This window comes from Mastomys coucha, unplaced genomic scaffold (genome assembly GCF_008632895.1).
Source record: "Mastomys coucha isolate ucsf_1 unplaced genomic scaffold, UCSF_Mcou_1 pScaffold9, whole genome shotgun sequence".
In the NCBI taxonomy this organism is placed as follows: domain Eukaryota; kingdom Metazoa; phylum Chordata; class Mammalia; order Rodentia; family Muridae; genus Mastomys; species Mastomys coucha.
In genome coordinates this window covers 95,989,200-96,002,713 of record NW_022196915.1, presented here as the reverse complement: position 1 = coordinate 96,002,713, position 13,514 = coordinate 95,989,200, and the positions used below count along the sequence as shown (strand labels likewise).

Below are 13,514 nucleotides of genomic sequence, written 5' to 3'. Positions count from 1 at the left end.
TCCAATTTAGTTGAGTATAAACTTTTGTAGTAGAATCTGATGATTTTTGAATTTTCAGTTTCTGATGTTATGCCTCTCATTTCATTTCAGTTTTTATTAATTTGTATACTTTCTTTGTGCCCTCTGGTTAGTCTGGGTAAGGGTTTATCTATCTCAAAAGAACCAGCTCCTGGTTTTGTTGATTGCCTTCTACTTCTCTTGAGTCTATTTGCTTCATTTTCTTCTAGAGCTTTCAGGTCCACTGTCAACCTGCTAGTGTTAGCTATCTCCAGTTTCTTTTTGGTGGCACTCAGAGCTATGAGATTTCTTCTTACCACTGATTTCATTGTATGATATAAGTTTTGGTATGACGTGTCTTCATTTTGTTCATAACTTCTTTGAGTTTCAGTGTGACTCTGTTTAGTTTCTCTTTCCACGATCTGTCCATTGCTGAGAGTGGGGTGTTAAGATCTCCCACTGTTATTGTGTGGGGTGTGGTGTGTGCTTTAAGCTTTACCTAAGTTTCCTTTATGAATGTGAGTGCTCTTGCATTTGGAGCATAGATGTTCAGATTGAGAGTTCATAAGAGTAGATTTTTTTTTTCCTTTGACCACTATGAAATATCTTTCCTTATCTTTTGTGATAACTTTTGGTTTAACATCGATTTTAATTGTTATTATACTGGCTATTCCAGCTTGTTTCTTGGGACCATTTGCTTGGAAAATTATTTTCCAACCTTTTACTCTGAAGTAGTGTCTGTCTTTGTCACTGAGGTGTGTTTCCTGTATGCAGCATAATGCTGGGTCTTGTGTATGTATCCAGTTTGTTAGTCAATGTCTTTTTATCAGGGAATTGAATCCATTGATATTAAGAGATATTAAGGAAACATGATTGTTACTCCGCATTATTTTTGTTGTTAGAGGTGGCATGTTTGTGTGCCTATCTTCTTTTGGATTTGTTGAAAGATTACTTTCTTACTTTTTCTAGGGTGTAATTTCTCTCCTTGTATTATTGTTTTCCATCTATTATCCTTTGTAGGGCTGATTTTGTGGAAAGATGTGTAAATTTGGTTTTTTCATGGGATATCTTGTTTTCTCCATCTATTATAATTCAGAATTTTACTGGGTAGAGTAGTCTGGCATGGCATTTATGTTCTCTTAGGGTCTGTATGAGTTCTGTCCAGGATCTTCTGGCTTTCATATTCTCTGGTGAGAATTCTGCTATAATTCTGATAGGTCTACCTTTGTATGTTACTTGACATTTCCCCTTGCTGCTTTTAATATTCTTCCTTTATTTAATATATTTGGTGTTTTGATTATTATGTGATTGGAGGAATTTCTTTTCTGGTTCACTCTATTTGGAGTTCTGTAGGCTTCTTGTATGTTCATGGGCATCTCTTTCTTTCGTTTAGGGAAGTTTTCTTCTATAATTTTGTTGAAGATATTTACTGGCCCTTTAAGTTGGGAATCTTTATTCTGTTTTATACCTATTATCCTTAGGTTTGCTCTTCTCATTTTGTCCTGGATTTCCTGGATGTTTTGGGTTAGGAGCTTTTTGCATTTTGCATTTTCTTTGACTGTTGTGTCAATGTTTTCTAAGGTATCTTCTGCCCCTGAGATTCTTTTTTCTGTCTTTTATTTTATTGATGATGCTTGCATCTATGACTCTTTATCTCTTCCCTAGGTTTTCTAACTTTAGGGTTGTCTCCCTCTGTAATTTATTTTTTCTTTTTCCATTTTTAGATCTTGGATGGTCTTGTTCATTTCCTTCACCCGTTTGATTGTGTTTTCCTGTAATTCTTTAAGGGATTTTTGTGTTTCCTCTTTAAGGGCTTGTACCTGTTCTCCTGTATTTCTTTAAGGGAGTTTTTTATATCCTTCTTAAAGTCCTTTATCATCATCATGAGAAATGACTTTTGAGCCGAATCTTGCTTTTCCAGAATGATGGTGTATCCAGGACTTGCTATGGTGGGAAAATTGGGTACTGATGATGCCAAGTAACCTCGATTTCTGTTTCTTTTGTTCTTATGCTTGCCTCCTGCCATCTCATTATCTCTAGTGCTCCCTGCTCTTGCTATATTTGAGTGGAGCCTGTCCTTCTTGTAATCCTGGTTGAGTCAGAACTCCTCAGAGTCCAGCTGTCTCTGTGATCCTGTGATTCTGTGATTCTCTGATCTTGGTGTGTTGGAGTTCCTGGAGTCAAGCTACCTCTGATACCCTGGGATCCTGGTGTGACCAAGCTCTTTCGATCATGGTCGTGCTAGAGCGCCTGGGTATGGAACATCCTCTGGCGGCTGTGCGACTGGCCAATGAGTTCATGCTCAAGGTAGACAGGCACAGATTGGAAGGAACCTGAGCCACTGGTGTCAGGCAGGGTTTCTGTATCCCTGGATCTTACTTGTCCCAGTTACTCCCTGTGTTGTTGGAACAGATGTGTGTTTTCCACACCCCTGATCCAAATATCCTGGGTGTGAAAGAGTACCTGGAAGTGGAGCCTCCAATCAATCCTTTTTAAAAAGGCCTTAATCTTTTATTCTGGGATGTACATCTATAAGTATATAATGGAAAATATTTTTCTAGAAGATCAATATTGTTTATTATTATTTTCTGTGAATTGATACATGTATCATTATATGCTCATGATTTATTCATGGTAAAATTCTATTTAGGTATTTTATTTAAATAAACATTTATGAAACAATAATTTGAGATATCAAGTAAATAAAACTATTATTTTTAAATGACACACGTTTTCAATATGATTTTAATTGCAACAGTGAACAGTTTTAATACACTATTTCAAGTTAAAGATATCTCAAAGAATTAACTGGCAATTCTTAAAATCAACAATTTATTTTAAAAAAAAAGTTTCTCAATCATCTTTCTATTTGAGCTGCCAGCACTTTCACTTGAAGTGAAAGAGAGTTAGAGTCATTTGTATGAAAATTCTTTTAAGTCAATGACAGAACTGGGCCAAAAGCAATAAGAATAAATTAAGCAGAGGAGGCTGCTCAATGGTTTTGTGAAATCTTATAACCAATGCCTCAAGCTGTTTTTTTCTGCTCTGGCTCGACTGACAAAAGTCCAAATCAGTTCTTCATAACAGAGAAAGCAAATCTACTATAGCCATACTTCATATGGCCTTTACTGCTCAGGATATGGCTATTTAATATATTTTATTGAGATCAATACATGTACAAGTTGGTTATGATTGCTTTGTGGAAAGTAGTACATATAGCTCAACAGTCAGTCATAATCACCCTGGAGATCACAATGTACCTGAGATTACCCAATCTTAGATGCATGTCAGAAATTGGACTTGTGCCTTAATCATCAGGTCAGGCAGCACCAATGGTGTACTGCGTAGTCAAATACTGTTAAAATGATAGCACTATGTATCAATATTAAAATGATAATTTTAAAAAGTATACATTTATCTGATTTTTTATGAGATCCTACTATAATTATACTATTTCCCCTATTTTTCCTCCTTCCAAAGTATACAATTTACCACTTCTTTTTCTCATTTAAAATCCTGGCTTTTATTCACCTTAATTGTTGTCATAAGCATATATATATGTATATATGTATATATATATGCTTATGTCTAAGTAAGTCAATATACTCTACTCAGTCTTTGCAGTGCCATTTGCATGTATATTTTGAAGCTGACCATTTGGTGTTGAATAACCAATTTTTGTGCTCTTCTCTAGGGAAGACTATGTCTCCCACCCTCAGCATTCCTTAGCTGCCTGTAGTTCATTGTGTGGGGTTGAGACTGTGTTTACTCGCTCCCATTTCAGTTTTGTCTTTTCATGGCCTGTGTCTAAATTTAACAAGCATGACTTACTTTCTGTTGATTTTACAAAATAATATTACATCTGACAGTGTTTTCCCATTTACCACCATAAAATGGAAATTTGAATTGATAATAAATCAAAAAATAACTTGGACTCATAATGGTAAGTGTCTTAGGGTTTTATTATTGTGAAAAGACACCAACTCTTATTAAGAAAATCTTTTCACTGGGGCTGGCTTAAAGTTCAGAGGGTTAGTCCATTATCCTCATGGTAGGGAAAATGACAATATGCAGGCAGACATGACTCTGGAGATTGAGTTGAGAGGTTTACATTTTGATTGGCAGACAAAGCAGAGAACTCCCTTCAGTTTCTGAGACCTCAAGGCAACCTACTAATGACACAGCACTTCCAACAATGACACACCACTCCCAACAAAGCTATACCTAATCCAGCAAGGCTAAGAGTGCTATTCATTATTGGCTATTCATTATGGGGGCCATTGTTATTAAAAACACCACAGGAAGGAAACAATATTTTTTATTGTGTATCAGAGTTTGATTCCAGCACCATGATTTGAATATTGTATTAATTGAAATAATTCATCTTGTATCTCTGTAGTCAGGATGTGTGCCAACCATGGAACTGAGTATATTAAAGCCAAGATATATAATTTATATTTGAAAGTAGTTATTAAGGGATATAGAAATGTAAATAATTAATTATAAAACAATTCTAGAATGTCATGGTTGCAGTGTTAATAGACTTTCAGGAAAACCTTGAGGGAGCAGTTACTTGGTTAGAAACAAATTATCAAATCAAATGCAAAGTTTTTATTATATTTCAGACATAAATTTTTCCTAACAATAGCATGAGAAGTATTGACACAGGAAAAGCTCTATTAAGTTAATTCATTAATTTATTATTTTCTGAATAAAAATTGAAGGGTTTTTTATTTACAAGGACCCATATCAAGTGTTGTAAGCATTGGAGAATTCAGCACTTTTCTACCTTTCCTCACTTGGCACAGTCTGAGCCTCCAGATTAATTAGCTAAGTATTGCATTGTCAAGTCTCCTTAGAGGTCCCTGCTGTACTCTATAGCTTACTTGATTCATCCTGGGAATCGAAAGCCAAGGCTGCAACACACTGCACAGAGAGTTCTATTTCTGTGTCTGATGATAGATGTGGCTCTTTCCCAGAATGACGACACTCTGCACCAGTCCCAATAGGCACATTGATCCATTTGCATTACACAATATGTGTACTGCCATATTTAATACTGTCTACCAGGCCCAGGCTCTCCTATGCTGATTTCTAGCCAGGTCCCATCCATAATAAAAAGAAAACAAAAAAACACAAAATGTTATCATACACACACACACACACACATACACACACACACACATACACAAACACAATGTAATCATACATGTACAAACATACAAGCATATATAGAAGCACTGTTAATGCATTTTCATATATAGGTTGGTATATTTTAAAATGTAAGATTACAGAAATATTTATAACATTTCCAATATTACCAAACCATATGTTAAAACTAAAACTTAAGTGTTGTGATTTTTTATGTTTATTATTTTTAGTTGAATAAACACAGAAAACAATCTATAAAAATGTCTATAAGAAATATTCAATGGTTGCATAACTAACACTTTAATGAAAATAAACCCTAATTTTGTAAAATCCTTTCCAAATACTTTTGTTGAATAAAAACATCTTTATTTGACATCATATGATAAAAGATATGTTTACTTCTTTATTTTAGTTTTTTTTTTTAATGAGCATGAATTGGTTCAAGAGTTCTAAGATTCCACAAAGAAACATGGTGAAAAAATATTTAGTTTCAAGTATTGTAACATTTTTTTGTTTCCATATAGAGACGAAAAAATCCCAGATAATATTTACTAAGTAAATTTTAAAATAGGAAACTTTGTCACATTAACCAAATCCAGTGTAACTTTTATTTCTGTCTGCCAATTCCCCCTCAAAACAAACAAAACAAACAAATAAACAAAAAAAAAACAAAAACAAAAACAAAAGGCTAATGAACAAATATTCTAATTAGCAGACATGAGAAGTTCCTTATATGAGTTGTTGCTTAGTGTTGTCCAAAACATACCCAAGACATTACAACTACTGCTATACACCTGGTTGCTCCCCAGAGGTAGAAAGTCACTATTCCTAACTCTTTGCTATGCACATCAGAGTCAGAGCCCATTGTCCCCTGAGCTGGAACTGACATGAAACCTCCCCAGTCTGAGAATTAGTTTTCTTGGTACCAGAAGTACCAATAGAAGGAACAATACTTACTACCTAACTATGATGCCTCTGAATTGCAAGTAGCAAGACGTGATGACCTAATTAGACCACTGATGACATACATACATTGTTGGTAAGAGATCACTAATTAAATGAATGACCCATTAAAAATGAGAAAAACCACACACATGGTACTGGAAATCTAGCCAACAACGCAGAGCTAGTAAATTCATGGATCTGGTAAAGCAACATACAGTCATCGCTTTGCTAAACCAGTATAATCTCTAACCCAATTCAAAATATTTAGACTATACCAACAGAAAAATTAGAGTGCTCTGAAATTTTCAAGGAAACATACCGTTACAAAGACAGAGCAGTGCAGACAGCCCAGCCTCAAAGGATGCATCTAAAAACTACTATAGCACCTATATATGTAAGGGTCTGAGTTCATTGTGGAAGGGAGGGAGGAAAGAATATAAGAGTCAGAAGAACACGGAGGTTGCTAGAAGATTATGACTTATGACACCTAGTAATGAGAAAACTACACACATAAAGTCTCACATGTGACTGTATGTGCATGTATGTGTGTCTATGTGTGTATATGTATGACTATGCATGTATTAAGTGATGATAATTAGTGGAAAAAAGATGCCATAAGTTAGAAAGAGTTCAAGGGAAACATATGGAGGCACTTACAAAGGGAAACAGAAGGGAGAAATTATGAAAATATACTATACATTCAAAAATAAAGAAATAATTGACTGCATTTTTGTTCTGACCTCGGCTAGGTGAAACTTTATGGGTAAAATCTCTTTATGCTGGGACTGCCTAGCTTAGGCACTGCCTAGGTGTTCGCCATGTTGTCACAACTACTGCATTCATCGGTGCAACATCCCTGCTGTGTCTAGAAGAGACGTGTCCCTTGTAGTCACCCATCACCTCTGATCCTTACAATCTTTGCCCTCCTGTTTTACAATAATGCATGAACTTTGGGAGGAGATGTTGTGGTATAGACATCGCACTTAGAGTTGAACATTACGCAGTCTCCTACTCTCTACCCCTCACCAGTTGTGGGTCTCCGTATTGAAAATTCATTTTCGTCTATTGCAGAAACTGTTTCTCTGATTTGGGTTTGAGGTGCTCTAATATAGTATAATTAAATTTAATAGTAATTTTTTTATTAATTTACTGTCTGAGATACTATCAATGTAAAAATGGGGCATGAATGAGTAAAAACGTATCATTATCTGTCAAAGCACTAGGTCGAATTTATGAATAAAATATGCTAAGAATTTACTGGAAAGAAATATTTTCAGATATTTATACTTGAGTTGCTGAAGTACAATCATTTACTATTAGGTGAATTAGGAGGTATTGCTCACAAAATTCAACTAAAACTAGACTTAGTGTAAAAGTTTTATAAATATAAATAAGATGTCCACTGTGTTACTAAGACCTTGACTTTTGTTTTACAGTCACATGTAATGTTGTAATTCATAGTTATTACCAACTAAATAAATTACTTAGATATTTATTTTACTATTAAAATAATCCTACTTACAGCTATCAAAGTGTTCTTATACATTCTTATAAAATATTTGAAAATATAAAGTTAAAACTAGATAGAAATGATACAGATAATGAAGAGATAATTGAATAATAAAATATACATCAGTGTCAAAAACACACCTGAATCATTTACCTCTAATCTGTACAATAATCCAAGAGAAATATTCCATAGTTGCTACCCATAATTTGCATTTCATAGAAATGTATTGGCTTAAAGTATTTAACTTTGAATTTAACTGTTTGAAAAGAGCGCTGGATGGAAAAACATATTTGTCTTTAAATGATGTGGCATATTTTCATTTGAAATGACTTTCATTTCCTATGACATCCCTCTGGCAATGTGTTGCTGAGAAGTTTCAGAAATTTCATGATTTTGAGTGACAAAACAATTTCAGTTGAAATCTCTTGCTAGTTGACAGGAAATATGACCTTACAAATGTTAAATAGAAAAAAAAAAAACTCAAAAGAAGCTGTCTTACTTTGTTGCTGAATTCTCCAAGGAAAATTGCACTATTGTATAAAGAACCGATTATATAGTCAAGATCTGGGACATCTCTAACTACTTTAATTTGACCTCATTATAACTTTATTTATTTATTTATTTATTTATTTATTTATTTATTTATTTTGGTGACTGACAGTCTTCCTTAATTCTATATATTGGCCTGATTTAAGATTAAGAAAAGACTAAGGAGACAATAATAAAAGAAAACTATAAAAATACTTTAAAATGTTCAGAATAAGCTAAGGAAAAAGAAAAACCATAATAGTAAATTCTTTCCATGTATGGCTTCTTTTGTTTTGTTTTCTACTAATGTTTTTAAAATATTTTATTAAATTAATTTTGAGATCACATTTTTCTCAGTTAACATTTTAAATTTGGATCTAATACAGAGTAATAATACATGTATTTAAATAAGATCATTGACTGATACACTAATTTATTCATGTTTATACAAATTTTATTATGATAAAATCATGATAATGCATAAAAATTATGCACTTCAAATAGTTCTGATAATCAGTACACTATATGGGAAACTAACTTCACTTTATGCCATATAAGAGATTGCTCACTCTTGCATACACCTTACACTGAAGATATATCCACACGCTGTTCTTAAAGTTAACAGAGGTAGGAGTGATTATCAATTGTGGACTGAATAGCTACGAAATCTTCAAACCACTGAAGAGCTGATATGTAGCTTAAAGAGAGAAAAGATCAGTAATCAGTAAAACCGATGGTGTGCGCACCAACATCAAAGTTACAGCTTTCTGTTCAGAGACACAGTGATGCTTCATTCAGTTCAGGATTGTGCAGGAGCATCTGACACAGTGGGAAACAATGAATTCCTTTCCTTTAGCATATTATCCTTTGTGCTTGGTGGAAGTTCAACTACGTTAGGGCCACTTATTTTTCCCACTTATGAACTCAAATGCTATCATCATTTAACACCAGGTATACTCACACACTCAAAACAGTTTTTGACCAACTCTTCAGGCAAGCCTGAGGTTCAGTCCAATTACATCTATAAGTCACGCTCATTGTTCTATCCCATGTATCTATAACATGATACTTTTGTATAATTCCTTATATCATATTTAATAACCTATAAATGTGATATCTTTGGTTTTCTCATAATAAAGTATTATGCATCTCCATGACATCATCTGTATGTAGTGCTACATGGCTGTCAATCCAACACCAAGGAAGTTATGCCAGTACAGTACACTTAATATTAACCTGATTTCCACAGTGAGATAGTGCCTGAAAAGAAAATAAATAAACAAAAGTCCATAACAACTATAGATGATAAATATAATGATGGGTCCTAAAGTTCGATTGCGCGGGTGAATATAATGATGGGTCCTAAAGCTCGATTGCGCGGGTGAATATAATGATGGGTCCTAAGGCTCGATTGCGCGGGTGAATATAATGATGGGTCCTAAGGCTCGATTGCACGGGTGAATATAATGACGGGTCCTAAGGCTCGATTGCGCGGGTGATCCATCACATTGCTAACAACTTTGAGTTCTTACAGTTATAAATACCAAGGATGGTTCCTTGCTGAGATCACTACACTCCTGTTTTAAGTGAGGATATTTTTAATAATATTACACATGTAATTATATATATATGATCTAAGCATATACTTTTTCTTATATCAGGGCTCTACATGAGGAAAAGAAAATATGTTTCAATAGTGTAATATAATTTATATTATGTAAGTCTCATTTTTAAAAACTCAAGGGATCCCGGGCGGTGGTAGCTCATGCCTTTAATCCCAGCGCTTGGGAGGCAGAGGCAGGTGGATTTCTGAGTTCGAGTCCAGCCTGGTCTACAGAGTGAGTACCAAGACAGCCAGGACAACACAGAGAAACCCTGTCTTAAAAAAAAAAAAGAAAAGAAAAGAAAATCTCAAGGGATGAGGGCAGAGAGAATGCTCAGTCAGGAAATTGTAGCTTTGCAAACACAAAAAAGACCAGAGTTTGATTCTTAGTATACATGTTATTTAAAACAAAACAAAACAAAACAAAACAACAACAGAAAAACGACTTCAACTGATGACACACTCTTGTAATGTCAGCACTATGAAGCTTGAGACAGATGGATATTTGGGGCTCACTGGCTAGCCAGCTAGAACTCCCAGGTGAACTCCAGGACTGGGAGTTACTCTGTCTCAAAGAACAAGGGAAGATGTAACTGAATCAGGAAAAACTACATAAATGAGTTGTCAAGTGTTGAACTGTTATCCCTGAACACATGCATCTAACCAGCCTTATACTTACTGAGCAGGTTATATTTAGGAATATGTATATGTATGCATAAGGTATATGCATTCAATAACAATTAGTAAAAAAAGGGTGTTGTATATTCAGAATAGAGTGGGAGGTATATAGGAAAAATTGGAGGAAAGAAAGGGAAGGGAGAAATTTTATAATTTAATTGTAATATCAAAATAAAATTAAAAATAAAGAAAACAAAAATGAATTAAAAAAAACAAAACAAGGAACACTAGAAAAGAGAACAACAAACTGAGGTGGATGACACCTTATGAACCATGTGAGAATACATACAGATGTACCGATGAACATGCATAGACACAGAACAAAGCAATCTGCTGAGGACCATACTGAATAGTTAATTTAACAATGTAGCATGATATGAACTGTAAAATTAACAAAGGCCTAGTAAGTGAAGCAGGTATGTTTATCAACTAGCTAAAACTTGAAGGTGTTTACATAACCTGCTCACCATCGTTGTCATAACTTAAAGGTATGTGAAACAACTACAATATTTCTTTGTCCTAGGCAGAAGTTTCTTGTGTCCTCAGGCAAATTCTAAGGAAAGAATGAATTAATCTTTTCAGTTGCAGTTTCTATTTAGCTTAAATGGGAGCAAAGCCACTTTCAGCCAATATTGGTTTGAAGAAGAAAGCTGATATCAGTTGGTGAGGTAGTCCACTCTCTCCATTTTCAATAACAGCATTTTTTTAAGAGCCTTAAACATAAGATAATCAACATCAATAAGAGATTTGATTTAGCTTGAAATTAAAATGACTTTGAAGTTAAATTAAGTAATAACATCCCAATAATTATTCTAAATTAATTCCAATTAAATTAAAACTTTAAATATTATAGAATTTAAGGAAGACATAAATAATAAAACTAGTCTCTTAATAATTTAGTGTAGAAATAGTGTCATATTACAAAAACCCATTCATCAAAGTATTTTTCAATTGATTAAAATTATAAAGAATTAAAATTCATGTGATCCCAGGACTTGTACAATATCCTATACTGGTAATATTTAACTTGGATTAATAAGCACAAATAAGAAGAGAAAATTTTCTTGTGAAAAGTATCAATTTTCTTGATGATATAGTTTCACTAGTAAGCAAAAACATTTAATTGACAATTATCTGCCATTTTGAATATTTACATATCTTAGTATTTTCTGCAATTGTTAATATGATTGTCAATCTCTGATCACTTTGAAAAAAAAAACTGTGTACATTCTTGGGAGTTGTTACCTAGGTTGTATTAGCCTCTAGGCGTATTTACAGGAAATGATGTAGATTGTTCTTTGAGTTGGGAAGACCCACCATGAATATGGGCAGGATCAGAACCTGTACTGTCCTCCTACACTGGAGACAGGAGGGAGGAGGAAAAACAAAAGAGGGAGGAAAGAGATATTTCAATAGATAACTAAATGTATTCTGTTTATTTAATTTCCCACAACATAAGGAAAATAACTAATGCATTATTTTGTGTGTGCACATGTGCACGTTGTGTTTTCCAGTTATTTAACACCTAAATGTTGACCACAGACACTGAGTTAGAGATTGTCTCTTGTGTTAGCATACTCCTCATCTACTCTTATTGGAAATGATGCTGCCTAAGTAAATCTTTTCACTATTACCATCATGCTTAAAAAGAGAATACATTTTGTATACATTGTGTGTCAGAACTTTTCCATAGGGAGAATTAACACACAGATCTTCCCATCTCAGATAGAGATCTCAGGACAGATCAAAGTGTGCATACTGGCAAAATCCAACTTGGTCAATCAATGGAGTTTACTGGGGTTACTTATAAGAATGTGAGTGAGGGTTTCTTATAGAAATAGAAATGACTCAGATAGCTATTATCACCAAGGCTCATTTCAACTTGGAGGACATCTTACAAACCCTGGGACCTTCAGGGCACTACACAGCCTCTGGACAGCTCAAAAGGCTAAAGATGGTCCTTTCCAAATAATTCTGTTAATCCAAACTTCTTCCAGGTACCTCAGATAGTCTCTGCTTTTTCCTAGCAGCTGGGTTTGTCTCAAAATCTTCTTTGCTGCTTGATTGTGTCTTCTTGGCCAATTGGCTTGCCTGAAAGCTAGCTACTATTTGTAGCTCAGGTATAGTCCACTAAGAGGAACCGTGAGATTTAACTGCTTTGTCTGGCAGGAAGGGCCTAGCGGTTCTGATCAGTTTGATGTAATTCCTAGAGCTATTTCCAGTTGTTGGTCTTGTTGATTAAGAAACCTCCCTTCAAGGTTAAGTATGGAGGGAGACAGGAGAGAAGCCCAGAGGACAAGGAAAAGGAATAGAAATATGTAGCTTCAGGGTGGGGGTGCAGGTTGGGTGAACCTCTAGAAAGTCCCAGAGACCTGAGATATGAGAGGTGCCCAGGAATCAAAAGAAATGACCTTAGCCAAAATGCTTTATAGTGGGTAGATGGGACATGAAGAGAGCACGTGCAGTAGACAGACATGGCACCCAGTGGAGGAATGGAGCCACTCATCTACCTTCAAAATTTTTTATCCAGTATTATTCCTGTCTAAAAGAAATGCAGGGACAGAATGAAGCAGAAACTGAAGGAAAGGCCATCCCGTGACTGGTGCAACTTGTGTTCCATCACAATTGTAGGCACCAAATCCTGCCACTATTACTGACTCCTTGTTGAGCTTGAAGACAGGAGCCTAACACAGTTGTCCTCTAAGAGGCTTTACCAGCAGCTGACTGAGACAGATGTGTATACTTACAGCCAACCATTGGACTGAAGTTGGGAACACCTATGAAAAAGGTGAGGAAGCATTGGAGGAACTGAAGGGGATGGCAACTCCCATTGTAAGAACAACAGTATCAACTAACCCAGACCCCTCAGAGCTTCCAGAGACTAAGACAGCAACCAAAGAGCCTACATGGGGTGGTTAGTGTCCTCTGGAACATATGTAACAGAGGACTACCTTGTCTGGCCTCAGTGGGAAAAGATGTGCCTAATCCTGTGAAGACGTGATGGCCTAGGAAAGGGGTATACTGGGGCTTATGCTGGTGGGGTGGGTGGGTGTGTGAATGGGGTCATGGTGGAGGTGGGGGATGGGAGAGTACACTCAGAGT

At 35.2% G+C, this 13,514-nt stretch overlaps 1 pseudogene; it reads left to right on the top strand.

Annotated features, from left to right (window-relative positions):
* The first annotated feature begins 2,229 nt into the window (after window positions 1-2,229).
* The window catches only part of LOC116084223, a 53,877-nt pseudogene continuing 42,592 nt past the window's right edge, over window positions 2,230-13,514 (top strand).